Source organism: Panthera leo, chromosome B4 (assembly GCF_018350215.1).
Source record: "Panthera leo isolate Ple1 chromosome B4, P.leo_Ple1_pat1.1, whole genome shotgun sequence".
NCBI lineage: Eukaryota > Metazoa > Chordata > Mammalia > Carnivora > Felidae > Panthera > Panthera leo.
Window position 1 is genome coordinate 86,751,497 of NC_056685.1, and position 27,975 is coordinate 86,779,471.

Here is a 27,975-nt window from a genome sequence, read left to right on the forward strand (position 1 = left end):
GCTCTAGGCTCTGAGCTGTCAGCACAGAGCTGACACGGGTCTCGAACTCATGACCTCTGAGATCATGACCTGAGCCGAAGTCAGACACTTAACTGACTGAGCCACCCAGGTGCCCCTGATTGAATTTTTAATTATTGGATCGAGAAATTTTGTGTTTCTATAAATATTCTTTTTTTTAAAAAAATAATCTTATTTTTTTAATATATATCCAAATTAGCATATAGTGCAACAATGATTTCAGGAGTAGATTCCTTAATGCCCCTTACCCATTTAGCCCATCCCCCCTCCCACACCCCCTCCAGTAACGCTCTGTTTGTTCTCCATATTTATGAGTCTCTTATGCTTTGTCCCCCTCCCTGTTTTTATATTATTTTTGTTTCCCTTCCCTTATGTTCATCTATTTTGTCTCTTAAAGTCCTCATATGAGTGAAGTCATATGACATTTGTCTTTCTCTGTCGAATTTCACTTAGCATAATACCCTCCAGCTTCATCCATGTAGTTGCAAATGGCAAGATTTCACTCTTTTTGATTGCTGAGTAATACTTCATTGTATATATATACACCACATCTTCTTTATCCATTCACCCAACGATGGACATTTGGGCTCTTTCGATACTTTGGCTATTGTTGATAGTGCTGCTATAAACATGGGGGTGCATGTGTCCCTTTGAATCAGCACACCTGTATCCCATGGATAAATACCTAGTAGTGCAAATGCTGGGTTGTAGGGTAGTTCTATTTTTAGTTTTTTGAGGAACCTCCATACTGTTCTCCAGAGTGGCTGCACCAGCTTGCATTCCCATTTCTATAAATATTCTTAAGTTGTTTTCTGGGATACAATTTCAGAGGAAAGAGTTTTGTCCTTTCTAGTCTTGTTTTTAAGTTTTGTTCAGTAGAAACAGAGCAGTCTTTGGTCCAAGGATAATTTTATTTCATTACTGAGGTGCTACCATTCTGAGTACTCTATATAATGCACCTTGAATTTCAAGATTGTTATGCTCTGGCAAGTGGAAACACAAACTATTCCTAGCCCTGTGAGAGCATATAGGGTTTGTTCCCTCTGCTCCTTTAAGGTGGGTCTTTCCGTGGCCTTGGGTAGTGTCCTCACATGCGAGTACTAATTAGTGCCCAGCTGAAGACTCTAGGGAGACGCTTTGAAAAATCTCTGAAACACACTCTCTGTCTTTGTCTCTCATTCTCCATGAAATATTGTAGTCTGCCATGTGAATTCTAACTACCCTACCTTTCCAGGACTCTCAACTCAATCTCTTCAACCCAGGAAGAGTGCCCATACCAGAAAAAAGATGTTTCATATGTTCTCAAATTTTTTAGGTATTTCATGTGGAATGGTAAATCTGATACCTGGTCATCCTCTTGGCGAGCAGCAAAAGTCACGTAAACTATTGTTAATAGAGATGCTTTATTTAAAGCTATTGTTAATAAAGACTCTGAATCTTATCTAGCCCTTAGTATTACACATTGCACAAAGTGAGGATATATGTATGTTTATACATTTAATAGCAACCCAGTTAACTTCACATGAGAAAATTGGCATCATTGCTTTCACATGCTTTTTGGTCTTCTATCCAGTGGCGTTTCATTGGCTCTTCACCCTCATAGTCCCAGAAAGGTTCTCATTCAATCACTTGATGCTTGCAGTCAGCTCTCCTCCCTTCTTGACTTTTCTCTTGACATTTACCTCCGTGTAACAATAAAAACAACAATACTGCTCTTCTAATTTCTTACTACATGATGATTCAGACCTTTTCTTTGTAGATTTTGTTTTTCAGTCTTTACTCAGGCTCTCTAGACTTTACTCATCTAAACAAAAGTGGTTGCTTCCCTAAGTATAAAGTGATTGTGTCAGATGTTGAGATAGTAAATATAGTGGTTAGGTACCCAAGTTATGAAACTAGACTGTTAGGTTTCAACTCTGCTCTGTTCCACTTGTACCCTAAATGACTTTTTTTAAAATATAATTTATTGACAAGTTGGCCACCTCTTCTTAGTGCATCAGTTTTAGCGTCTGAAAAAAAGGATAATCCTACACCACATTTCAAAGAGTTGTTTTGAGAATGGCACAAGACACTGTATTTTAAATGCTTTGTACAATACCTGGTACATATAAACTGTCCAGTAAGTGTAAGCCATATATATTAGTAACATCGAAGAAAAACACCTTCAATTTTCTATGTATTAAATCAGTTTCACAGGTTAGGAAAATCTCAAAAATGTTAAGTGACCTGCCTGGGGCTTAAAAACCAGAAGTAACAGAGTGACTTCATCTCTTCTTGAACTCTCAGAAATGCTGTGACTATTACTATCCTCCTTCTGACTATACTCTTGTAATGATTGCATTCAGAAATAATATCATTCTTAAAGCAGTCAGTATCAATGAGACAATTGTAGTACGATGGTATTGGTGAAGGACCTGTTTCTACTGACAATATAGGCTTGAGGCCCAGTAAGGTTTCTACAAGTTTAGAAAACTTCACAATGATAAAAAGATTCATATCCATTATAATGGTTAAAATTAAAAGCACTAACAATTCCAATTCTTGACCAAGAGAAGGAGCAACTAGAGTACTCCTACACTGCTGGTGGGAATATGATTCAATACAACCATTCTGAACAGAACTTTGATATTTATTCATCAGATTAAATATACACTTATTATACAGCACAGCAATTTCACTTCCACATATTTACCCAAAATAAAACTTATGCACACAAAACAACTTATACATAAATATCATAGCAGCTTTATTTACAATAGCCAAAAAAAAAATCTCAAATGTCCATCACCATGTGAATGGACAGATTGTGGTACACTTATGCAATGGGAACCTCAGCAATAAAAAGAAATAGCTATTTATACATACATTAACATGGATGAATTTCAGAATAAATACGCTTACTGAAAGCAACCAAAGACACAAAAGTGTACATATGGTATGATTCCATTTCAATGAAGCTTTAAGACAGACTTAAGTGATAGAATTAAGTGATAGAATCTATAAGTGATAGAATTAAGACCATTGGTAGCCTAGGATAAGGATAGGAATTTGAGCAAAAGGGGACATAAGAGAACATTCTATGTGTTTTTTTTGGTAATGATTACATGGGTATATATACTTGTGAAAATTGATCAAAATATGCATTTAATATGGGTTCATTTTATTAATGTAAATTAGACATCAATAAAGTTCATTTAAAAAAGAAAACTGCCTGGGCACCTGGGTGGCTCAGTTGGTTAAGCCTCTGACTTTGGCTCAGGTCATGATCTTACACTCTGTGAGTTCAAGCCCCACATCAGGCTGTGTGCTGACACCTCAGACCCTGAAGCCTGCTTCAGATTTTGTGTCTCCCTCTCTCTCTCTGCCCCTCCCCTGCTCTCTCTCTCTCTCTCTCTCTCTATCTCAAAAATAAACATTAAAAAATTTAAAAAAAAAAGAAAAATGCCATTGGCAAAATTATCTACAAAGACAACCTACATTTTTTTAACCATAAAATTTTTATTTGAAGATAAAGAACAAAGCCCACATGAATCATTATATCCGTAGTTGTTGAGATTTGTCCCCCACAAGAAGTTTTCATGTACTGACATTCAAATTTTAAGTTAAAGAGGGAGGCAGCCAAACCCTAAGAGACTCTTGAAAACTGGGAATAAACTGAGGGTTGATGGGGGGTGGGAGGGAGGGGAAAGTGGGTGATGGGCATTGAGGAGGGCGCCTGTTGGGATGAGCCCTGGGTGTTGTATGTCAAACCAATTTGACAATAAGTTTCATATTGAAAAAAAAATTTAAATATTTTGAACACATTTTTCGAGGATCACTGCATTGTGATCACAATAATTTTAGGTCAACACAAAGTACTTTGTGTAGTCCACTTTTACTGTCTGTAATTTTTTCTTTTTTTAAAATATAATTTATTGACAAGTTGGCTAACATACAATGTATACAGTATGCTCTTGGTTTTGGAGATAGATTCCTGTGATTCATTGTTTACAAACAACACACAGTGTCCATCCCGAAAGTGCCCTCCTCGAAGCCCATCACCCATTTCCCCCTCCCCTCTGCACCCCCCATCAACCCTTAGTTTGTTCTCTGTATTTAAGAGTCTCTTATGGTTTGCCTCCCTCTCTGTTTGAAACTATTTTTCCCCTTCCCTTCCCCCATCGTCTTCTGTTAAGTTTCTCAGGCTCCACATATGTGTGAAACATGATATCTGTCTTTCTCTGACTTATTTCACTTAGCATAATACCCTCCAGTTCCATCCATGTTGTTGCAAGTGGCAGGATTTCATTATTTCTCATGGTCAAGTAGTATTCCATTGTATATATAAACTACATCTTCTTTATCCATTTATCAATTGATGGACTTTTGGGTTCTTTCCATAATTGGGCTATTGTTGAAAGTGCTGCTGTAAACATTGGGGTACATGTGCCCCTATGAATCAGCACTCCTGTATCCTTAGGATAAATTCCTAGTAATGCTATTACTGGGTCAGGGTCGTTCTATTTTTAATTTTTTGAGGAACCTCCACACTGTTTTCCAGAGTGGCTGCACCAGTTTGCATTCACACCAACAGTGCAAGAGAGTTCCTGTTTCTCCACATGCTCACCAGCATCTGTTGTGTCCTGAGTTGTTCATTTTAGCCACTCTGACTGGTGTGAGGTAGTATCTCCGTGTGGCTTTGATTTGTGTTTCCCTGATGATGAGTGATGTTGAGCATCTTTTCATGTGCCTGTTGGCCATCTGGATGTCTTCTTTGGAGAAGTGTCTATTCATGTCTTTTGGCCATTTCTTCACTGGATTATTTTTTTGGGGGGTGTTGAGTTTGGTAAGTTCTTAATAGATTTTGGATACTAACCCTTTATCCATTATGTCAGTTGCAAATATCTTCTCCCATTCTGTCAGTTGCCATTTAGTCTTGTTGATTGTTTCCTTTGCAGTGCAGAAGCTTTTTATTTTGATGAGGTCCCAATAGTTCATTTTGCTTTTAATTTCCTTCCCTTTGGAGATGTGTCAAGAAAGAAACTGCTGCAGTTGAGGTCAAAGAGGTTGTTGTGTGTTTTCTACTCTAGGGTTTTGATGGTTTCCTGTCTCACATTGAAGTCTTTCATCCATTTTGAGTTTAGTTTTGCATATGGTGTAAGAAAGTGGTCCAGTTTCATTCTTCTACATGTTGCTATCCAGTTCTCCCAGCACCATTTGCCAAAAAGACTGTCTTTTTTCCATTGGATACTCTTTCCTGCTTTGTCAAAGATTAGATGGTCATACATTTGTGGGTCCAGTTCTGGATTCTCTATTCTATTCCTCCTGTCTATGTGTCTGTTTTTGTGCCAATACCATACTATATTGATGATTACAGCTTTGTAGTAGAGGCTGAAGTCTGGGATTGTGAGACTTCCCGCTTTGGTTTTCTTTTTCAACGTTACTTTAGCTATTCGGGGTGTTTTGTGGTTCCATACAAATTTTAAGATTGTTTGTCCTAGCTTTGAGAAGAATGCCTGTGCAATTTTGGTTAGGATTGCACTGAATGTGTAGAATGTGGAAAGAGCATTGCAGGCAAAGAGAAACAGAAAATTAAAAGGCACTGAGGGAACATATTATTTTTAAGTGGTACTCACTGAAAAATGTTTAAATGGTATGTTGACAACTAGATTCTTAGTGAACATGCCATGTATGTATATGTATGTATTTATTTATTTGTTGTCCACCTTCTCTCACTGCTCAACTAGACAGGTCTTTGTTTCATTCACTTCTCTATCCTCAGAGCCAAAAACATGCTGGTGCTCACATGTATGTGCTCAATAATATTTACTGACCAATCACAAAGAATGCAAAGGCAAAGGTAGTACACAGTAGTCAGCAAAGAAAGTCATTGCTGCTGCTGCAGTCCTGATGATGCAATTGGACATAATGGAATTCAAGTTACAGGATTATAGAGCAGTGGTCTTGAACCTTCAGAGCAAATTATAGCACCTGGAGAGCTTTTAACTAAAACACTGCTAATATCCAGTCCTGTCACCAGAGAATCTAATTTAATTGGTCTAGAGGTGGGCCTAGACATTAATTTTTAAAAGCTCTCCATGTGCTGTTAATGTGTAGGCAGGGAGGAGAACCACTGATATGGAAGAACAGCCCACCCCTGTTCTGACTTTTGCTGAGGCATGTCTTCAATATCTTCACAGGCCAAAAACTGTGGCCACTTTCCTGGCTTTAAAACCAAATCCCCCAGGCAAAGAGCAAGGAAGACTTATGAGGCATTTATATTAGCATCAGATGTCTGTGAGTTTGTGTCAATGTGTGCATCTGTGAATGAATGAGTGTGTGTCACTGAACATGTGTCTCTGAGAGAGAGTCTGTGTGTTTACCACCATAAATATTTGAAACATGCCTTTGGATTTACTCAGAGAGACTCACAGCACAGTTGGATAGTTGAATAATTTATCCAAGTGCCATGACATTTGTTTGGTTGACATGGTTGCATCATTTTTTAAGTATTGTTAAGAAATAGCCTCCAGAACAACAGCCTCTTCTCTTTCAGCTGGCACTCTAAGATCCCGTGCCAGCTACTGGGGTGGCATCAGGTCTAGACTGCAGGTTGCAGAGAGTGCAAGAATGTTTCTGAGATAGTCTCTTGATCCAGAAGTAAAAAGCTGAAAACAAATTTCCATCTGAGGCCAGGGTGAGGAGTCAAAAACAGACGTTAAGTGGTGGGACAAGGTAGCAGGGGGACAGTCAGGAAGATCAAGCACATGGGTTGGAAAAAGAAGATGTGAAACTGAAGCCAGAGATACCCTACGTGCTATGATGTGGACAGTGTCTCATATGCAGCTTCCCTGAGGTGTGGACATGACCTCCTATTATTACCACCATATTCTACCCATCCTGAAAGCCAGTATTGAAAATAAAATAGACCAGTGAAAGGAGCAAGGTTAAACAAAGCAAAGAATATATATCATTTAATGACTTTGTCTACATGATGCACATATGTTTGGAATTAATTTTTTACTAAGCAGACTGTTTGGCCTGACTTTACTCTTGGGTTGAATCAGTCTAAGTCATTGGGTATTGTTAAAAAAAAAATTTATGAAGATGAACTAAAAAACCCAAAAACGCAAAACTATTCACAATTTTTAATGTTAAAATAATTTTAATATTAAATAGGCAATTGACTGCCTATTAAAAAGTTAGAAATAACTTTTTAATATAGTTGCTAGGAAAAAAACCCTTAAATTTTCAAAGCACATATATTAGGGGATAGTTTTTCATAGTACCAAGAGTATACCTTTGGAAATGGGAATATGTCTTCCTAGCAAGGAAAAAAAGTGCATTTATTGGAAAGTATTTCTTATAGTTAAAGGCAAGTGATACCTAAATATGCAAAGTAATCATAAAATATAAGCAAGATTTACATCAAATATTGGACGGGGAAAACAGGAATATGGTAATAGACAATGTGAAAATAAGATTTCAAAATAAGATTTCAACCATGGCAAAATAACCAATTGTACTAGTTTAAATACATCTAGTTCCTCTAGTCTTTGAAAGCACTTAAAAATGTAGTCATATTTCCAAATAGTGCCTTTACACTAAGAAATTAAAGAAGTCCTTAGTCAAAATGATTGTATCACATTCTTAGTGAAGTGTTCTGTGAGCTGCTATATTACCACTAAATTCTCTTTAACCCCTATATCAGTCAGGGTCCAATAAGGAGACAGAAATCACACAGTAATTTCAACAGATAAAGGAGTTCTATTTTTGAATAACTTATTATTGTGTTATAAGATCTTTGATGACTAGTTTTGATACAAGTTTATTATGAAATGATCTATATCTAGCAACTTCTGTTTCAACATCAGTTTCTAATAAATTAAAAACAAATAAGAATGTCAGTAGCCTTCTGAAAACATCAGTGGCAATGACCTATTCATCGTTAACATGTCTTAGATATTTTGAAAAAAAAAAAACTTAGCATATACTTAGTACTTCTGTTATTACATGAGTATCAATGCATTATTAAGAAGTAAAAATAATACTAATATATTTTTTCTTATCTACCAAAGCTACCTCTACTACATAACTAAGTTGTAGAGAGAGGAGACATAGAATCCGAAGCAGGATCCAGGCTCCGAGCTGTCAGCACAGAGCCCAAAATGAGGCTCAAACCCATAAACTGTGAGATAATGACCTGAGCCAAGGTTGGACGCTTAACCCACTTAGCCACCCAGACACCCCTCACATTCATTTTTAATAAATCCCATGTGAACTTTAAAAAAATATTACTCCTGTTGAAAGTCATCTTTTCATGGGGAACATCCAAAATATTTGGAGAACTATCCTTAAAGCAGCAAAATAGTTTAATGCTCTTCAAAAAAAATACCTATCATTGGGGTGCCTAGCTGGCTCAGTTGGTTGACTGTCCGACTTTGGCTCAGGTCATGATCTCATGGTTCAGGGGTTCAGGCCCTGCATCGGGCTCTGTGCTGACAGCTTGGAGCCTGGAGTTTGCTTTGGATTCTGTGTCTCCCCTCCCCTGCTCACACTCTGTGCCTGTCTGTCTGTCTCTCTCTCTCTCTCTCTCTCTCTCAAAAGTAAATAAACATTAAAATTTTTTTTAAAAAACATCATTGAATAAAATAATATTTAAGGAGAAAAGTCAGCCACTTTTCTATTTTTTTTTTTCCTTAGGAAGTTTTAGTTGAAAATGCTGTTCATTTGGAGTATGGAATGACTGAGGAGAGAAATGCTTTCTTTAAGTCTGTGGCACTACTTACGTGTGAATAGCTAGGTATACAGAAAGACCTTTATTGCAATGCTGCCAAAACAAGATGACTGAAAGCAAACAACCTCAAGGTCACAATAAAGAGCCAACCTTCCTAGTAATCTTTCCATTTAACTCAATTTAACACCTTCCTACTACTCATCAAATGCATCTACACAAACAAACCTACTGACTCCATTTGTTTCACAATTGACCCATGTAATAAAAGAGAATTATTTCCTTGCTCAGGATTTGAGAGGGTAATGGAATCTATAATGGCCCGAAATGCTGTACTCGATCTTACTTATAGAGAAATTCCAACATAAACATGTATATAAATGTACTGCAAAACATACAGATTATTTGTTTGTACTTAATAATAACCATGTGCTGTACTTTCACATTGGTTGGCTCCATGTGGTATGTGTACAGAAGAGTAGGAAAGAAAACCAAGAGTGCTTGAATCTACAAGCAACAAAAGCTGGGCTATTTATGGAGTGTTCCCTCACAAAATGCAAAGTGCATCCAAATAGACTATCTCATTCATAGCACAAATCGAGTAACCACAGGATCCAGGTTCCCACTAATGGTACAAAATCTATGAAACCAAACAAGCAGGAGAAAGGACAGCCCCCCACCTGCATGGTGCCCCCACGAAGCAATACCAGCCTTCAGAAGAAAACAACCCCCGTTGCAGCGAGCTGAGTGCAGTGCTGATAATGTGGTACCATGTAAAGCTAGAGCCACTAATGAAGGTCACTTCATAGAGGTCAGGCAGGTATGTTTTCTTGCAGTCGTTGTGCCAAATGTCTGTAAGCCATTTATACAACAAGGAAAGGGCATCAAAACCCCTGCTTCTGTCCAGGGACTACTGATGCATGTGTGCTTGTCTCAGAGAAACATTTGCTATCATCTTCACTGAGAACTGTTTTCTTTCAAACACACTGTAAAAACCTCTGACAGTACTTGCACTGGGAAGTTTGTCTGATAAAGGGACATAAATGTGGGACCAGTAAAGGTAAACATTTTTTGGAATATTGAGTCCCTCTGAGATATTTCTCCTTTTACAAAGCTTAAGATACCCATTTACCATTACTGGTAGTGTTTCTGAATGCCAAAAAAAAAAATGCAAATTCTACTGAATGCTTAAATCCTAATCAGTCACAATTAATTAACTGAATTTCTATGAAGCAGTGTGACCCAAATGATGTGGGAATTATGGCATCCCAGGGCACAGCTAAATGATGGAAAGATTTGCTCCAAACCCAGTGAAAACTATCATTTCACTTACAGGATCCATTTACAATGTGGAAAGTCTGGAAGTCATTGTCAAGACCAGTCACCTCAAACTTTCTGAAAACCCTAAAATTCTCACATTGATCATATGATCGTTTGAATAAAGCAAAAACATAAGCCACTCCTGGCTCTTCCAGGGTTAGTTTATGAGCTAACCAGTCCTGGAGGCCTCACCCATTTCTCTTTGATTGTTAACGTTTAAAAAATGCTCCTGGCATAAAAACTTTCATTGCTATTAGAACTCCTTTTATAACTTTTATATCTATTTTATCATCAACTCCCCATACTAACCGTAGTCACGAAATCAGCAGATGAGGCATAAAAAGGGGTGGCTGCAATTAGTGACAGATATATCTGGCAAAATAATCTTAACATAGATGAAGGCCATTACTTTTTTTTCTTCCACACAGGCCCTTTTCATCCATGCTACTGCTCTCCTTCCTTCTCCAAGTATCTTCCCTAGGTTTCATTAATAGAGTCTTCTTCTCAGCAAACTAAACTAGCCATGGCAGGGGTTAATTTTTAAGTTAAGTTTAGCTAATAATGGCAAAAGTTTTATAATCTTTCAGAAAGGCATTTTCATTATAGAACTTCAATTCAGTTCCATGCAATATGTCAGGATACCTCCTGTGTGTCACTTCACATCTTCTTAGCCTCATGTTTGATTCCAGTCACTGGAGCAGTTACAAGTTATATGAAATTTGGCAAACTCTGATCATACGAAATAAAAAACGAGCTTTGCTCAGCTCTGTACCATGTACTTTTCATTTTCTGTCCTGAGATTCCAGAATATTTTTTAAGTTTATTTATTTATTTTGAGAGCGAGAAAGCACGAGCTGGGGAGGGACAGAGAGAGAGGAAGACACAGGATCCGAAATGGGTTCTGCACTGACAGAAGTGAGCCCAGTGTGGGACTCAAACTCATGAACCGTGAGGTCATGACCTTTGCCGAAGTCAGATGCGTAACTGGCTGAGCCACGCAGGCATCCCCAGAATACTTTATGTAGGACACCCACTAGAACCCTCTTGGCATTCATACATGCGAAAGGACATTTTGTGTGGAAGAAGAAGAAATCTGAAGTGAGAACATGCATCACCCTGGTAAATGGTCTGTGTGGTCTAGTCACCTGAACAAGTGCTTGATAGGAAAAGACAGGATTAGTGATAGGGAAGTCTGTGTAGAGGAATATGGATGGACAAATAGGATTTGAAGAAACATGTGAAGATTTCTGTATAACTAGAAAGTAGACGTAATGGAAGAGGTGATAAACAACCAGACAGACAAAATGATCAACCTGCTTTCATCATTAAGCACCCCAGAACTGGCAAAATGAGTACACAAAGGGGAATATCCTTGATGGGAGGTGTGGTGGCTATGTATAGGACCAAGAGCAGGGACTCCAACATACCAAGGTCTATCTACCTAATGATGCTATTTCTAAGTGTCCAATCTTTCAAGAACAGAAACCATCACTGAGCCTTTGGTATAGTGGAAGATGGATTAAACTGGTCCTCATCAGTTTGGAAGGCCTAGCAGTTCATCCTTAAAGAGATAACTTCCTATTCCAGGTATGTGCTCACCTTTACTGCTCTCAGAGTCATAGCAGAAACGCCACAGTCTGACGACTTATGAAATGCCCGATCCATAGATATGTAATCCTATACAACCTAACACCCAACCAGGATATGTACTTCACAGCAAAGAAAGTATAGGAGTGAGCCCATTACCATGGGATCAAGTATGATTGTATCACATCCTGCACCATCCAGAAGAAGCCAGCCTCATAAAGCACTGAAGTGTCCTTCCAAATGTGTAGCTGAAGTGCTACTGAAAAATTCATCCATTCTGAAATGACGGTGTGTTCTCCTTCAGGATATGGGCTATGCGTTAAATCAGGGATGTATGCTGTTTCCCCAGTGGGAAGAAACCGTGGGTCCAGGAACAAAAGGATAGAAGCAGGAGTTCCATTATCTTCAGGCACCCACTGAGAAACTTAATATTTACTCTTCCCACAACCCTGGGCTCTGCTGGGTTAGAGATCCTATTTTCCAAAGGGGATGCATTCTTGCCAAGTAACACAGTAGAGATCCCAGTGAACTATAAGCTACGGTGGCCACCAGGATACTTTTTATTCCTTGTGTCTAGGAACCAACATGCAATGGGAAGTCATCTTTTTGGGGGTAATTTACCCTAATCAGGAGGACATAGTACTGTTTCAACACATTGGAGGCAGGAGAGAATAGGAGTTGAATGCTAGTGATCCACGTAGGCGTGTCTTAATATTTTCTTGTTCCATTGTAAAGATGAATACAGTGATCTCTCACCTGAAAAGAATATGAAGCCCATTTTATTATGTCTTTGAAATTTCCCTCACCTGTCAATATGGTAAATTAGAAGCAAAAATACATCTCAAAAGAAAATGTGAGAATTAATGCCACCATCAAAGGTTTAAAAGTTTTGGGAGGTGGCAATGCCCATTATATCCTCAGTTGGTGAATTTGTTGGATTCTGCAAAAACTAAATGGATAATGACAGGTGATGTTGAACTCCGTAATCATGCCAAGTGGTAGCTCCCATCACAACTACCATGTCAAATGAGGTTTCTTTACTGGACAGGATAATGAAGCACATGCTACTAGGTGTGTAGCTATTGATCTGGTCAATGCACCCTTCTAAATCTCCATCAGTAAGCAGAATCAAAAGCAGCTCTTGTTTATTGCCTAGAAAAACACATTGATTCTCTTTGCTCCATGACCACATTCATTCTCCTGCTCTCCCATAATATAGCCCTTAATTATCTTGATATTAGAATATCATGCTTTTCCTAAATTGATGTTATCATGTGAACAGGACTTGTTGAGCAGATATAGAATCATTCTAGTTGGCCTGATAAGACATATCCATACCAAAGGATAAGAGGTAAATCTTAGATGTACTCAGGGATCTGCCATACAGGTAAAATATTTAAGGCTCCAATAATCTGGAGCATACAAACACAGAAAGTGTTGCAATTTGGACAATGCTGCCACTAAGAAAAAAGCACTTCCCAGGTCTTGAATTTTGGAGGCAGTAGTACCACACCTAGGAAAAGCACGTGATCCCATTTTTTCAGGTGACCAAGAAGAATGCCAGTTTTGAGTGGGGTCTAGAGAAAGAGAAGGCTCCGCAGCAGTTTCAGTCTGTGCTTCCTGCTGCCCTGATATTTGGGCAATATGGCTAGCAGATAAGCTAGTGATAAAGGCTGGTGTAGTAGTTGGGGATATTGTAGAGTTTCTGACGAGGCTGAATAGAAACATTTCATGACATACTCCTAGGATTTTGGAGGAAGGCCATGAATTCTCTTCTAGAGAATTGTGCACTATTTTAAAAAACAGCTCCTGTTATGTTCTTCATCTCTAGTGAAGACAGAGCATCTGGCAATGAGACTAGTGATCATGAGACCAGAAAAAAAAAAAAAAACATTAGCAACCGGGTGTTATCATACCATATCATACGATACCAAGTCATAATGGTGGATGGGCTCAACAGCAATTCCTTACACAGTGGAAACTATACACTCAGAATTGGGTACAACTAATTATAGAAATTGTGAGTAAATCACATGAACAAGTAGCCCATATTTCCTTGTCACTCGTCCCTGCTGCACTGTCACTTTTTTTTCCAACGTAGTCATTTGGCCTTATGGAGGATTTCTTATAGCCAACTGATAGAGAAAAAAAAAATCTTTATCAAAACTCACCCCTGCCGTGCAAGTGTATTTATCTTCCCTTCCCACTGTTCTGCCAGCTGCCCCAGGACTAAGAGAATGCCCGTCTGGTTCCCAGATCGCTCAGCACAATGTGTCGTTATTACCACAAAGGCACTGCTGCCACACTAGAACCCTCTCTGAGTGGACCTCATGGTTAAATGGTGAAGGGAGATCCCCCAGTGGCAGAGCTGTGAGAAGCATATTTGATCATTCAGTTTGTTGGAAGAAATGGCCTAAAAGAAGATAGATGCCCTGGGCAGTAGCAAAAGGATGGGTGGGCTAAAAGGTCTAAGAGAGCAAAATTGGGATTTGGAAAGAGGCATGTGTATCTTTGATACAGAAAGATCATGTCAGTACCAGCAAAGAACAAACAACACAGTAGAGGCAATACAAAACCCCGTGGGTGGAATGACTCAGCATCCTTTTTCCACAGTCCCTGCAATACTGGCACAATTGGCCTGTGAATAGAAAGACTTTGGTGACAGAGAAGGAGGCCATGCATGAGGCCAGCAGCTTTGGCTCGCCCTCGTGAAGGCTGATCTAGCTACACCCCCTAAAGAAAGCCTGAACTTCCAATAGTAAAGGCTAACAATGAGCCTTCAATATGCTATTGTTAGTCAGAGACTACTCAGCCTCTTGGGAGCAAGTTTCTTACATGGACCCCTTCAACCCTAGAAGAGACATTGATAGATCCTTATCAAAACTGACACCTACCACGGTTATGTGTTTACCTTGACTACCCACAGTTCGTCTGCCATCAGCACCTGAACTTAGAGAATACCTAATCTCTTGGTGTAGTATGTCACATAACATTGCTTGCTGAGATCTCTTGGGTCTGTCCCACTAGACAAACAATTAAATCAGACAGTATGCCAACCAACGGTGAAAGAAATGGAAAATGACCATTGGAAAAGGGAAATCAATTATGTTATTTACAGCCTCTGGACCACCTGCAGCAGTGAGGACTGTTCTTCCAGTAAACCTCTTAAATTAAGTCCTATAGAGTTTATGGTTAGCAACAGGTTAAAGAGGACTCCAGAATATTTGGGATTTAGTGAAGGACACAAGCACCACTTCAGATCCTGTCAGGTCTGCCTCTTACTGAACAACTGTGGAGTGACCAGGTTTGCACAGTCTTCATTCTGCTTTACACAGTATTACTTCCACTGTCTCACCTCAGGCTTTCACTCCATACCTACTGTTCCAGGTCTTCTCTGATGTCCAATCACAGGACATCAAGGGTCACCCCAACAGCACTTACACAGGCAAAGTTCATAAGTACGAAAGGGTTAATGCCTACAGGGTCTCCCTTGACTACAGGACTTGGGAAAGATGGATGAAGCTTTGCCTTTTTATCCTCTTGGCAAACAGTTCTAAGACTTGTTTTCTGTGGTTCTTTAGAAAGTGCTATGGGATTGAGCACCTAGGGTAGACAACTTGATAAAGCAAACTTGTGTTCTCTATCCTTTTCTGTTCAGTTCCAGTGTCCCCTACTCTTAACTTTGCACATCACTTTGCAAATAAACTATATGAAAGAAAGCCTTTATCTCAGGCTATGTTTTTAGTGGATCCTAAGACATAGGTTTGCTATCTCTCTGTAGAGTAAGTCTGCTTTCATTTGAGTGCACTTAAAAGAGTCTCTTAGATTTATACATTGCTACTAATTAACCAATTATAATGTTATTTGAGCATTTAAAGCTTTTCACTGATTACAAAGGTTAATACAAATTCTTTGGATATATTAATGCCATTGAGAGATACACAGAAGAAAAAATAGAGTGCATTTTTAATACCAGCACCAAGGTAACAACAGTTAACATTTCTTTGAGGCTTAACATTTTTTTAATATGCATACTACACACACACAAACACACCAAAAAGGAAATGGACCATATCATAGCTACCTTTTTGGAACATGATTAAAAAAATTCATGGAAATGAAATATATAGAGATATATTTCATATCAAAAATTATAAATATACTTTTTTTTACTTTTATAATGCAGCATATTTTAGATTATACTATAATTTAATCAATTACCTACAGATAATTGTTTCCAATTTCCCTTGTATACAATGCTCCAGTGATTTCCTAGATAACGTGCTTGTGTGATTTGTCTGATGATTCTCTTAGAACACAGAACTACACTGAGATATCACCTCATGCCAGTCAGGGTGGCTAAAATGAACAAATCAGGAGACTACAGATGCTGGAGAGGATGTGGAGAAACGGGAACCCTCTTGCACTGTTGGTGGGAATGCAAACTGGTGCAGCCACTCTAGAAAACAGTGTGGAGGTTCCTCAAAATATTAAAAATAGAGCTGCCCTATGACCCAGCGATAGCACTGCTAGGAATTTACCCAAGGGATACAGGAGTGCTGATGCATAGGGCCACTTGTACCCCAATGTTTATAGCAGCACTTTCAACAATAGCCAAATTATGGAAAGAGCCTAAATGTCCATCAACTGGTGAATGGATAAAGAAATTGTGGTTTATATATACAGTGGACTATGACTTGGCAATGAGAAAGAATAAAATCTGGCCTTTTGTAGCAACGTGGTTGGAACTGGAGAGTGTTATGCTAAGTGAAATAAGTCCTACGGAGAAAGACAGATATCATATGTTTTCACTCTTATGTGGATCCTGAAAAACTTAACAGAAGACCATGGGGGAGGGAAGGGGGAGAAAAAAGTTAGAGAGGAAGGGAGCCAAACCATAAGAGACTCTTAAAAACTTAGAATAAACTAAGCATTGATGGGGGCGGGGGAGTGGGTGATGGGCGTTGAGGAGGGCACCTTTTGGGATGAGCACTGGGTGTTGTATGGAAACCAACTTGACAATAAATTTCAGGAAAAGAAAAAAAAAGAACATAGAACTAAAATTGAATTTTAATGGGCCAAAAGATACATAACTTTTAAAGCCTTAGATGTATATACAGATTGTCACCTCAAGAAATATCATCCTAGTTTATGTTGCCACCAGTGTTGTTTCTTCATACCTTCACCAGTATTACATAACAAGAATGGAAGAATTTCATTCAGCAACATCTTCCTTGGGGAAATCTATCACTTGACACCCCAGGGTTATTTCAATAATAGAAGAATGCCAGTAAACTACTTTGTTAGGTGCCTGGTCCTTTTAATGGAATATCCTTTTAAATGTGTTTTAATGATCTTGATGAATTTGAGTGTTGACATTTGGGAATAAAAGATAAAGCTGAGCTGATTGTTCTATATAAGAGTGAATAAGGAATTGTGAGATTCTCAGAGAGAGTGAGATATGGAGACCAGAGGGGAAAGTGAGAAGAAAGAGCAGAGGTGAAGGAGAAGGAATGCCTATGTGAGCAGAAGGGAGAGAGGGAGAAGAGACACACAAAGAAGGGGAATAGGGAGGGAAGAAGAGAGAACATAGGTGAGCATTTGCATTAATGTAAAACCAGTATATTCAAAGGCAGGAGAGCAGTGTTAAAAACTAGGACTGGCACAGGTGATGAGGACGTGTGGAAGGATAGATAAGCAGGAGCTCTTAAATGGTTTGTGCTAAGGTTTGCAATATAGGCATTAAAAAATCTCTGTCAAGTCAACCTTTTACATTAATGCCATTGTCAAATGAAAAAGAAGAGGGAGCTTGGGGTAATTCTGAATCCTCAGTTTTTCATCTGCTTAGCAGTGATTCCCAGGGTTTTATCAACATTTCTGTGTATTCACAGGGTAATTATGGGCAGCTTAGGATCAGTTGTAAAGCACTCAACGTAGGGCCAAATGTCCAAATACAAGTTCTGACGTCATCTTCTCAGTGATTCTGAGAGTCATTTAAAGCCCTCTGAACCAAAATTTCTTCAGTAGGAAACTTTAAAAGACAATACTGAAATTTTCAGGTTATTAGGCTGATTCAGTATATAATTTTTGAAGGGGAAAAAATTATTTGCCCCATGTCTTCCACATAATAGGCAATCAATAAATGTTTGCAAAATCCCAAAAGACGATAATTCTTAGAAACACACAGAATAAAATACATACGCCAATGGGAACTAGGGGTAAAAGGAGGCAAAGGGATTTTGCAACTCTGTAAAATAAACATTGCCCAAGTTATTTAATATTAATTTGATTCCATCTCTTATTCACAAAAATCATACTGAATTTCTATATAAAATGATATATAACCAAGAACTTACCTGAAAGTTCCTATAAAGGAAATATAAATTTTTCTTTTTTCAGTGATTACCTTTAATCTTCAAATGGGTAAAAGGGTCAATTTAAGATATATTTGAATAAAAACACCAGCAATACTGTGAATTTTTATGTGTTAAAATATTTTTAAATATTAAAAATTATTTATAAAATGGAGTGATAAGAATGTTATTTTTTAGTTTCTACATATTTGCCATTTTCATAATCAGAGAGGTTTGGAGGGAATGAGTTGTATAATTTTAATTATCATTGCCTATTTGATTGACATAGGAATATATTGAGTTACTTACAAAACTGCTAACTATGTAAATCTATTTCTTCAGGAGATATTGACTGAGAAAGCCCTAATAATCTAGTGTAAGAACATGTACTTCGGGTGTTTTTAAAATATGAATTATTGATCCAACTAACAGCTCCAAAGGAGCTATTAATGTCCATCATTAAAAATATTTAATGACTTTTTAAAGCAATAGTTATTCACCTAATTGACCATAACAGTCGCTTTGGTAGAGTTATGATATGTCATCTCAAATCTAGTTACAGACCTTTTTAAAACTAGAATTATTAGTTCCTTGTACTGTCACAGAAAGGTAAGTAATCACTACTACCAGTTGTGGATTGAAGAGCAGAATTCACAGCTCACTCCTGCTCTGTGAATAACAGAGGTATTTGCAACAGAAGTTGCAAGGTATTTAAGGTCCTATATCTAGCCCTTCTGAAGCTTAGACAAGAAAGAGAAAGGCTGGTAAATTTGTAATGAGGCAACGCATGAGTCATCTATCATTGTTTCTGATCCTGGTGCTGGTGTCTCCTGTTCATTTGTTTGAATCAGTATCATGGTTTCCACAGGATGGAGGACAGTTGCTCAAAATGTCTTTGCTTCACTTACTCAATAATAAAGCCCTCTCCTCCTCCCATTACTGGCAAGCAAGAATGGGGTGGTGAATTCAATTACTGACAGGATTTATGATAGTAGAAAAAGTCTGGAATTGGAGGGTCTATTGCAAAATTCGTTGATGCTCTAGAGAAGAGGAAGGAAAACTACATGGGAAGGTTATCAGAGAACAAAGGGAAACAATATAATTTCATTATTGTTTGCTGAAGCACATCAACTTGGACTGAAATCAGGCTATTATGAACACAGATGCTCACTCTTTCTAGGGCAAACAGAATGTATAGCAACATAGAAATTTATACTAGCAAATTTCTGACTTTGGATTTTGTTCATATATTAGTGTGTCCAGGATTTGAAACAGGCCTCAAAGAAACATTATAGGCATAGTAGAAACATGTGCAGCAAAGAAACAGAATATGATGTAATCACTTAGCTAAGTGTTTCATTTCATTACGACTGGAATATAAAATGTGCACATGTCTATGCACACATGTTCTTGTGTGGGGTTTGTGCTGTGACATTGGGTGAAGTAAGGAGTCAGTGAAACATGAAGCTACCCAGGTAAGTAAGGAAGTGTCTTATTACACTGGCTTTATTTGGCTAATTTTGGAATTTGAACTTTATCCTAGAGATGAGATAGAGAACATTTGAGAGTAAGTATGGTGGAACAGTGTTGGTTTCTGGAAAATTTGCTCTCACACTTTAATGCAGGAGAGATGAATGGGGGGAAAGGTCTGAATGAAATTGAGCAGATCAGTAAGGAGGTCTCTGATATTGCAAGAATTTATCAAGGGATTGCCGGTGCTTTAATTAAGCATTGCCAATAGCATTAAGAGGAATGAGAACAAGATAACAAGCATCTAGGGGTGATAGTGGTGATAATTGCACAACAATGTGAATGTGCTTAATACCTCTCTGAACTATACACTTAAAATGGTTATGATGGTAAATTGTATGTGTATCCTACCACAATTGTTTTTTTTTTTTAAAGGGAAGGTAAAGGAAATGAGAGATAAAAGAAATATTTGAGAGGCAGAAATGAGTTGTGGGGTCAAGCTAATTAACATGGGTGTGGGTAAAAGGAAGCAGTCTCTGAAGCTTTTGTTTGGAAGTTGTGCAACTGACTGGGGAAGGTGGACAATCTCAGGTTCAGGAACACAGGGGAAGAGTAGATTCTTTGCCTGGAGGAGGGGACAGGATAGGTCATGGGTTTGTTGGACATGTTGATTGCGAGATGTCACTCGCTGTCTAGTGCATGCTGTCCAGTAGGCAATGAGAAATACAGATGCCTAAGGGAAGAAGTCTGAGTGAGGGATATTGGACACATAAATTTCAGTCATAAAATTTGAAGTCATAAATAGGAGCCGTAAAATTTGAACTTAAAGCTCTGGAGGTGACAGAGAGAATTGCCAGAGTGGGTTAGATAGAATGAGAGCAGTTTCAAGCTGAGGATCGAACCCTGGTTACCCCTATGTGAAGGGGGCAAGGGGTGGAACACTAACTGGGAAGGAGTGGAGAATAACTTGTCATAAGGGGGAAAGGGAATCAGAGAGACTGAAATCCTAAGGATGTAAGGGAGGGTAAGATCACAAAGGAGAGAGATTTAAGCAATGACAAGTGATATGGGGTGGGGGGGGGGGACGTGTAAAGGAATGTCATTTCATTTGCAATTAGGAAGTGTGAACAGTTTCAGTGGAACGTTGGGTGCAAAGTTAGCAGGGCTAAATGGGAGTGCCTTGAGGAGGGAGTGCTAATGACAAGGGCAGAGATGTAGTTCAGACACGATTTAGATGTGTAGTTCATGTTTGATATGAAAGGAAGTTAGGGAAGAAAGGCTGTTACCGTAGGGAGATGCAGGATGAAACAAGTTTTTGTTTACTTTTGTTTGCTCTTATTTTGTTTTTAAATGGGAGACAACATACTTAGATCTGTGTATAAAACGAGTCAGTGTACAGAGAAAGGTTGAAGATACACAATAGTATAAGAAAGACTTAGAAGAAGAATGGGCTTCAAGAATACTGATAGTGTTATTAGCCTGCAAAAAAGAAAGAAAGAACGTTTTTGCCAAATGGCCTCTATTAGGAGGCAGAAAAATAGAATTGTTATAAGCTGGGGCTCTAAAGAAAGGCAACATGGGTTCAAATCCCAGACACATTGCTTAGGAATGTTACTTAGATTCTTTCAAGTTGGTTTCCTTATTTGGAAAAATTGGTTGATAAGGCATTAATTGAGATAATGTATGTGATCAATATATATAATAATCAAGTGATTATTATATTGCATAGTAAGTGCTCAATTCATGTTAGAAGCTATTATTTTGTTTAGATAAAAAAGGAGACTGTCATCTGAAGAGGTGAGCTTCATGGTGAAGGTCTAGCAAGTAGGATGGGGATTTGGGAGAGTTGGCTAATGGCAGGACGATTGACATGGCATAGAGAATTTTGCTGAATGAAGTCGGAAGACCAGTAATGCCATTCTTTAACATACAAGGATCAAACACCTAGTATTTTGCAGCTTCTGTCTCACTTTTTCCCCATGGACTCTTGTATTTTTAGTTTTAGTGGCTTCCCATTAAAAACCATTTCTTTTCCAACTGATTTTAATTGAGCAACTTCTATTTGGCTGCTGCTGTTCTAGGTGCTGAGGATACAACACTGAGTAAAATGGTAAAAATCTTTCTGCCCTCATGGAATTTCAATTAGGGCAATTAAAATGAACAAGATAAATTAGTGAAAAAGACAGTATGTTAACTGGTGGTAATGGTAAGGAGGAAAAGCACAGAAATAGGAGGAAGCAGAGCTTCTCCATTACGATGACAGCCCTTACCTAAAAGGGTGAGTGAAGATCTGAGAGCAGTAAGAGTCTGAGTGATGTGGGTAATTGTGGAATCCCAGACATTGATAACAGCAAATGCACATACCCCGAGGCACAAACACACTGGCACAGCCCAGAAACCATAAAGCCAAGCTGACCGGACAGAATGAATAAGGAAGCAGCAGAAAGATAATAGAATATTGTGCTCATACTTTAAGTGAGAGAGGAAGCCACTTGCTCTTGCTACTATATTGAGCAAGGGAGAAAAGAAGAAGCAGGGAAGCCAGTCGAAGACTCTTAGAATAACTCAAGACAAGAGATGCTGAAGATGTGGTGAGAAGTGCTTGGATTCTGGATACATTTTGGAAGTAGATCCAAGTTTAAGATATCAGTATTGAAAGTGATATTTTGATGTCCATCACTCTGGCTGTTGTACCTAGCTCTCATCCACTTCTAAAGATGGAAACAGAAGACCAATATTAACTATACCTCACCTCTAAATCCCCCCAGGTTCCTTTCTGTTTATTTCTGACATCTGACATCATAAATTTCAGAACAGGGTTTAAGGATTTTACAGTATTTTTGTGCAGGCCTCCTCTATCATGACTGAAAAATGTATTTAAGTAATTTATTCTGAGCTAAATGTTCTGAATTTTATCTAAAAAATAAAACCTAATGCCTTGGCCTTATGTAAATGAGAACCTCTCTTAATCTCAGTTTTTTAGTGATAGAATTAGGATATTAATTTCTGCCTTCCCAAATTCATTCACAGTAGTATTCAGGTCAAAACTGATAATGTGTGGTGTAGAAAATGTCATTTGCTATTTGTATCACTTCTTATACCTGAGCATCTTCTAGAAGAGCTTTTTGCCTTTTACAGTTTTTCAGTATTCCATACTGATAATTGGGTGCTTAATTTTTATTCATCTTTGATCCTTTATGTGACAGAAGACTTAGAAGAAACTAGAAAGAGTTGATTCTTCCCCCAGTACTATCATAGAGAATGTAACCTTAGTTATTCGTTACAAATAAAAATTATTTTGAAATCAGGGCACCTGGGTGGCTCAGTTGGCTAAGCATCCGACTTTGGCTTAAGTCATGATCTCACGGCTTGTGAGTTCGAGTCCTGAATTGGGCTCTGTGCTGACAGCTCAGAGCCTGGAGCCTGCTTCAGATTCTGTGTCTCCCATTCTCTCTGCCCCTCCCCCACTCATATTCTCTCTCTCTCTCTCTCTCTCTCTCTCTCTCTCAAAAATAATAAACATTAAAAAAATCCTCTTAGTTTTTTTAAAATAAAATCACACCAATATGATTTTTTTAAGTTTCCTTTAACAACAAAGCAAGTGCTTGTCTTTCTTGTCCCAGTTTAGTGCTGCTTCAGAATTATAGATAAAGTATAAATACCCAAACATCATATGCTAGAACCCAGAGGCATATTATTTTTTAAGTTTACATATTTAAAGAGAAAGAGAGAGAGTGGGGAAGGGACAGAGAGAGAGGGAGAGAATCCCAAGCAGGCTCTGAGATGTCAGCACAGAGCCTGTCCTGGGGCTCGATCTCATGAACCATGAAATTATGACCTGAGCCAAAATCAAGAGTGGGATACTTAACCTACTGAGCCACCCAGGTTCCCCCCAGAGGCATATTAACAATGGAGATTTTTGTTTGAATGTCCACATACTCATCATGGAGTGGAAGCAAACCAGGTTATCATTTCATTCACACATAATCCTGTGATCCTCAAGCCATTATTGATATTTCATTGTTAAAAATTAGTCACCTTGGATTTGGGGAGAAAAATAAAGATAAGTAGGTACAATCATGTGGAGAAACTATTTTTAGTATAAAAGTTCAATCCATTTCATTTTTTAAAAATATTTATTTTCATAATAATGAGCTGCACATAAAAGTTATAGAAAATCACTTGATTGTAATGCATTATTAGTTATCCAGAGTTTTATGCGATTTCAGGGAAATATTACTAGGCTGTCAGTTTAAATAAATAAATAGTGCAATTGAACAATTTGACCTTCAAGTAAAATAAGTGGAAATTTATCTACCAGAGTTTTTAAATAAATCCAACTATAAAATGTTTTAGAACTAGAATAATTTTTGCCATTTGTTTTGACATTTCAAAAATAAGCTTTATACAATTTCCTTCTTTTGCATTAGTTCCTAGTAATATATATAATTTATATCTCCCTGAAGCACATATTTGATAGAAAGTGTTAAATTATATGATACTTCAAGACAATGGGAAGGCAAAGAAATTGCATACACTATCAAAAATTTACTTATAAGATGAGAGTTTGGCTGTTTTATTCATCACTTTAAGAGACATTGAGTAAATGCATGTGTCTATTTAAAGGAGAAACTATGAATGTAAGTATAAATATTAAAGAAGATATATTTTGGGGCTCCTGGGTGGCTCAGTTGGCTAAGCATCCAACTGTTGATTTTGGCTCAGGTCATAACCTCACAGCTTGAGATTGAGCCCTAGGTTGGGTTCCACACTCAACGTGGATTGTAAGATTCTCAAAACCACCAACCAACCCCACCAAGATATATCTTATTCAGAAATAATCTGGTCTCTTTTTAAACACTGTGTCAAGAGGACTGTAGGTTTTAATCAGTCCCCCATCCCATATGGCTGAACGACTGCGGTAAAATGTTGGTTACAATAGCCAGCACCCTTGAATACAGTGTAGTTAAGTGTGGGTAGAATCAGATTAGGAAGGAGATAAGCTCTTCTGTCCAGCAGGTGCTCTGAGAACCTGCTATGGGTTGGGCGCCGCACCAACATGGGGATTGTTTCAGGGACCCAAGAGTCTTAATGCTGCATTTCTAACATGCACGTTTTGTTGTTGTTATTGTTGTTGTTTTTACATTTTACCATTTCTGACATTGTGGTACCCTTACAACAAATAAATGGCATTTTAGCTTTAATGAAACATGGTAATTCTAATCCCTTTTCCTAGCATAACGTTTTTTAAAGGGCAATAAGTAGACTAAAATGGTGTGAAGAGTTTGGGGGATAAAGATATGAGTACCTCGTGATCCCTTAGTTTATATACCACGTGAGGAATCATATGTTGATATTTGTGTCATGCTTTTAGTAATGTGTGTATGTGCAAACACCTTAACATCTCAAGTTGTGAGCTACTTGAAGCAAAGGGTGCCACTATATTCTTCTGTTTCCTCAGACATGTGGAGAATAGGTACTTGTTATACATTTATTAATAAATAGAGACATGGTCATGGAGACAAGCTACAAAAAAAGCATTTTCCTTTCTCCAGTCTGTAGTTTTATTCCATAAGTAACAAAAGATACTTTGTAAGGAGTCATTTGCTTGAATTTTTAACTATATAAGTTTTTTCAAAGAATAATTTTTCTTTATATGTTAAAATCTGTATTTAATAATAATCTGTTAATATTTACATTCACTTGAAGATAATAAAACATCTTGACCTAAACCTATATCTATATTTTGAAAAAAGATTAAAAGTTACCATAATGTTAGATATTTTTGTATTTGACGTGTTGAAAATCATACCTCAGTGTGTAGAATATTTTGAACTTATTTTGGTTTCATAAAGCACATTATAAGCTCTGACTAAATATTTGGGTATTGGCTAAGGTTATGTTCCTAGCTAGCTGGAATTTTCCTCATGACCCAAGATTGTGTGTGTGTGTGTGTGTGTGTGTGTGTGTGTGTTTATGTAGTCCCTGCTATGGGGCTGTACACAATGCCAAAACAGGTTTTTCCTGTTGACAGAGCCACAGAAGAAATCCCATAGATATGGCTTGTATGATTTCTCAAAAAGTCCCTTCTCATTTGCTTTTAGAAATTTGACTTGGTTCAGGGAAATTTTTTTTTTTTTTTTAGTTTTTTGTTTTTATTTATTTTTTATTTAAAAAATTTTAAAGGTTTATTTTTGATAGAGCATGAGTGGGGGAGGGGAGACAGAATCTGAAGCAGGCTCCAGGCTCTGAGCTGTCAGCACAGAGCCCTACACAGGCTCACAAACTCAAACTCACAAACCATGAGATCATGACCTGAGCTGAAGTTGGATGATTAACCCACTGAGTCACCCAGGCGCCAAAGTTCAGGGGAATTTCAGCTATAGGAGCAAGCAAATATCCTGCTCAGGCTGTTGTCAACAAAGGATTTGGATTTTGCATGCAGCTCAGGGAGTCCCTCTAGCTTTGGGAACCATGTGCACTAGTTCCTCTGGAGACTTGAAAAGTTGGTATCCTTTCTCCTCCTCTACCCACTTCTGCTCATTACTCCTAGGTTTTGTTAACCCTTCCAGTTAGTTTGTATTTTATGGGTTTAGCTGTCTCCTGGTTTCACAGAAATGGATTTGTTAATTTTGTGCTTTTTCTGTTGCTTTTGGGTATTTCTCAGGAAGGAAAAAAAAGCCAAATTTACCACATCATCCTTAAAACAGATATTCTCTGGAAATGTTTCTGTTATAACAGGAGCCATTGGATGTATTTTTACTACAGATGGAATAACTTTCTAAGGAACTACTATCATTACCTGATGAGCAGATAGCTGTTCATCTGTTTATTCCTCCCTCCACGGAGTTCCTGCTATTTCCTTAGTCCTGATTCTAGGCTCCAGGGAAGCCATGTGTGTAAGCTGGATTCTTCTCCACCAGGAATTATAGAAGTTCCATTACTATCTCCTAAATTGAATCAAACAGGTTAGTTACCATTAAGCAAGGTCATTTTGCTATCGATCTACTTTCTCCCCACCACCCCATAAACATAGGAGAGCATTTTTCTGCCTTTGGACAAAAATCATTTAAATATTTGCCTTTTATTCTGCTTGGTGGCCATATTTATGACCTCTGTCATCAGTAGTGTATTCCTGGATCCCAGGGTTGTTGTTATTTGTTTCAGCATTCTACTGATTAGATTATATTTCTACTCTAACTTTAGGCATTATAATATATTTTAAGCTTTTCCAATGTTTTGGGGATTTACAGTCTAATGCTTTCTCAGCCTTCTTGTGGATGCTTAACTGCTGGTTGACTTTGCTGTTGTGACTCTGAACCTCATTGAACTTCAGAACCTGAAAATGCATTTACTCAGCACTGTCTAACTGGTTTTAAACCTCTAGCTCTCACACCATTACCACACCCCAAAACCCCAGTCTCTGCCTCAGCAAACCAAATGTGAACATCTTGTCAATGTAATCACAACTGCTGCCACTAATTCTCTGCTATGTCAACATCCTCAGACATACACATTTTTAGTGAGCTCTGAACATCCTCAGATAGACTAGACTATTGGTTTTAACTATGCAGAAAATAATATTCTCCATGGTCTTTAGAAGTTGAGTAGACCCTATTTGTTAAGTACTTTCTGCTTAGCACTATCTGTCTAAAGCAGATAATGTCTCAAGAATCAAGAGATGTACAGAATGAAAAGTGAAGAAAGAGCCAAATCGTGGCTGAGGGAACAGCTGTGACCTAGATCTAGAAGAGCTATAACAGTGGTGCTCTCGATTTAAAATGAGCCCTGTGAAAGTCCTGAATGGCAGCTCTCAGAGGACCCATATTTAAATATCCACGTATAAAATTAGAGAACTTTCTTGTATATACAGAGCAGTACGTGTCAGGAATTCAAAGCTTGTTCTCTTCAACAAATGTTCCGCAAGCTCTTCTATATTTATTTGTACCTCTCTTTTAATATCCCAAGACATTCATTGCTGATATTTTTGTATTAGCATTTGAGAATTGGTCGATTTAACAATTAATAAAGTGGTAGAAAGTCTGAATGTTACTGAAAATATTTTATTTTGTAGGCTAAAGATGCTATTTTGTTTTGAGGAAGTGCTATGACCATTTGTCATAACACTATTATGCTCACAAATATAATATCATTAATAAGGGTGTTTTACAGAATTCAAATGTATTAAAAATAAAATTAAGACAAATTGAATTTGAATTTAATTGGTTTGTTCAGGTTTTTTTTAATTGGAGTGAGGCAATTATTTAATTGTTCAGGCAATTATTTGGTTCCCTGAGAGCTTCTCTTATGTTAGATGAAAAGTTAGGAGACTATTAGTGTAAATTTGGAATGAGGAAAATTCTCCTACAAAAATAATAAACCCAACATGTATAAGACAAAATATAGACATATTTGACTTGATACAAATGAATAAAATGGCTGTGATAAATATAGTATAGACCAAGTACAAAGACACATGATAGATTGAGACAAATATTGGTAAAATAGGGGACA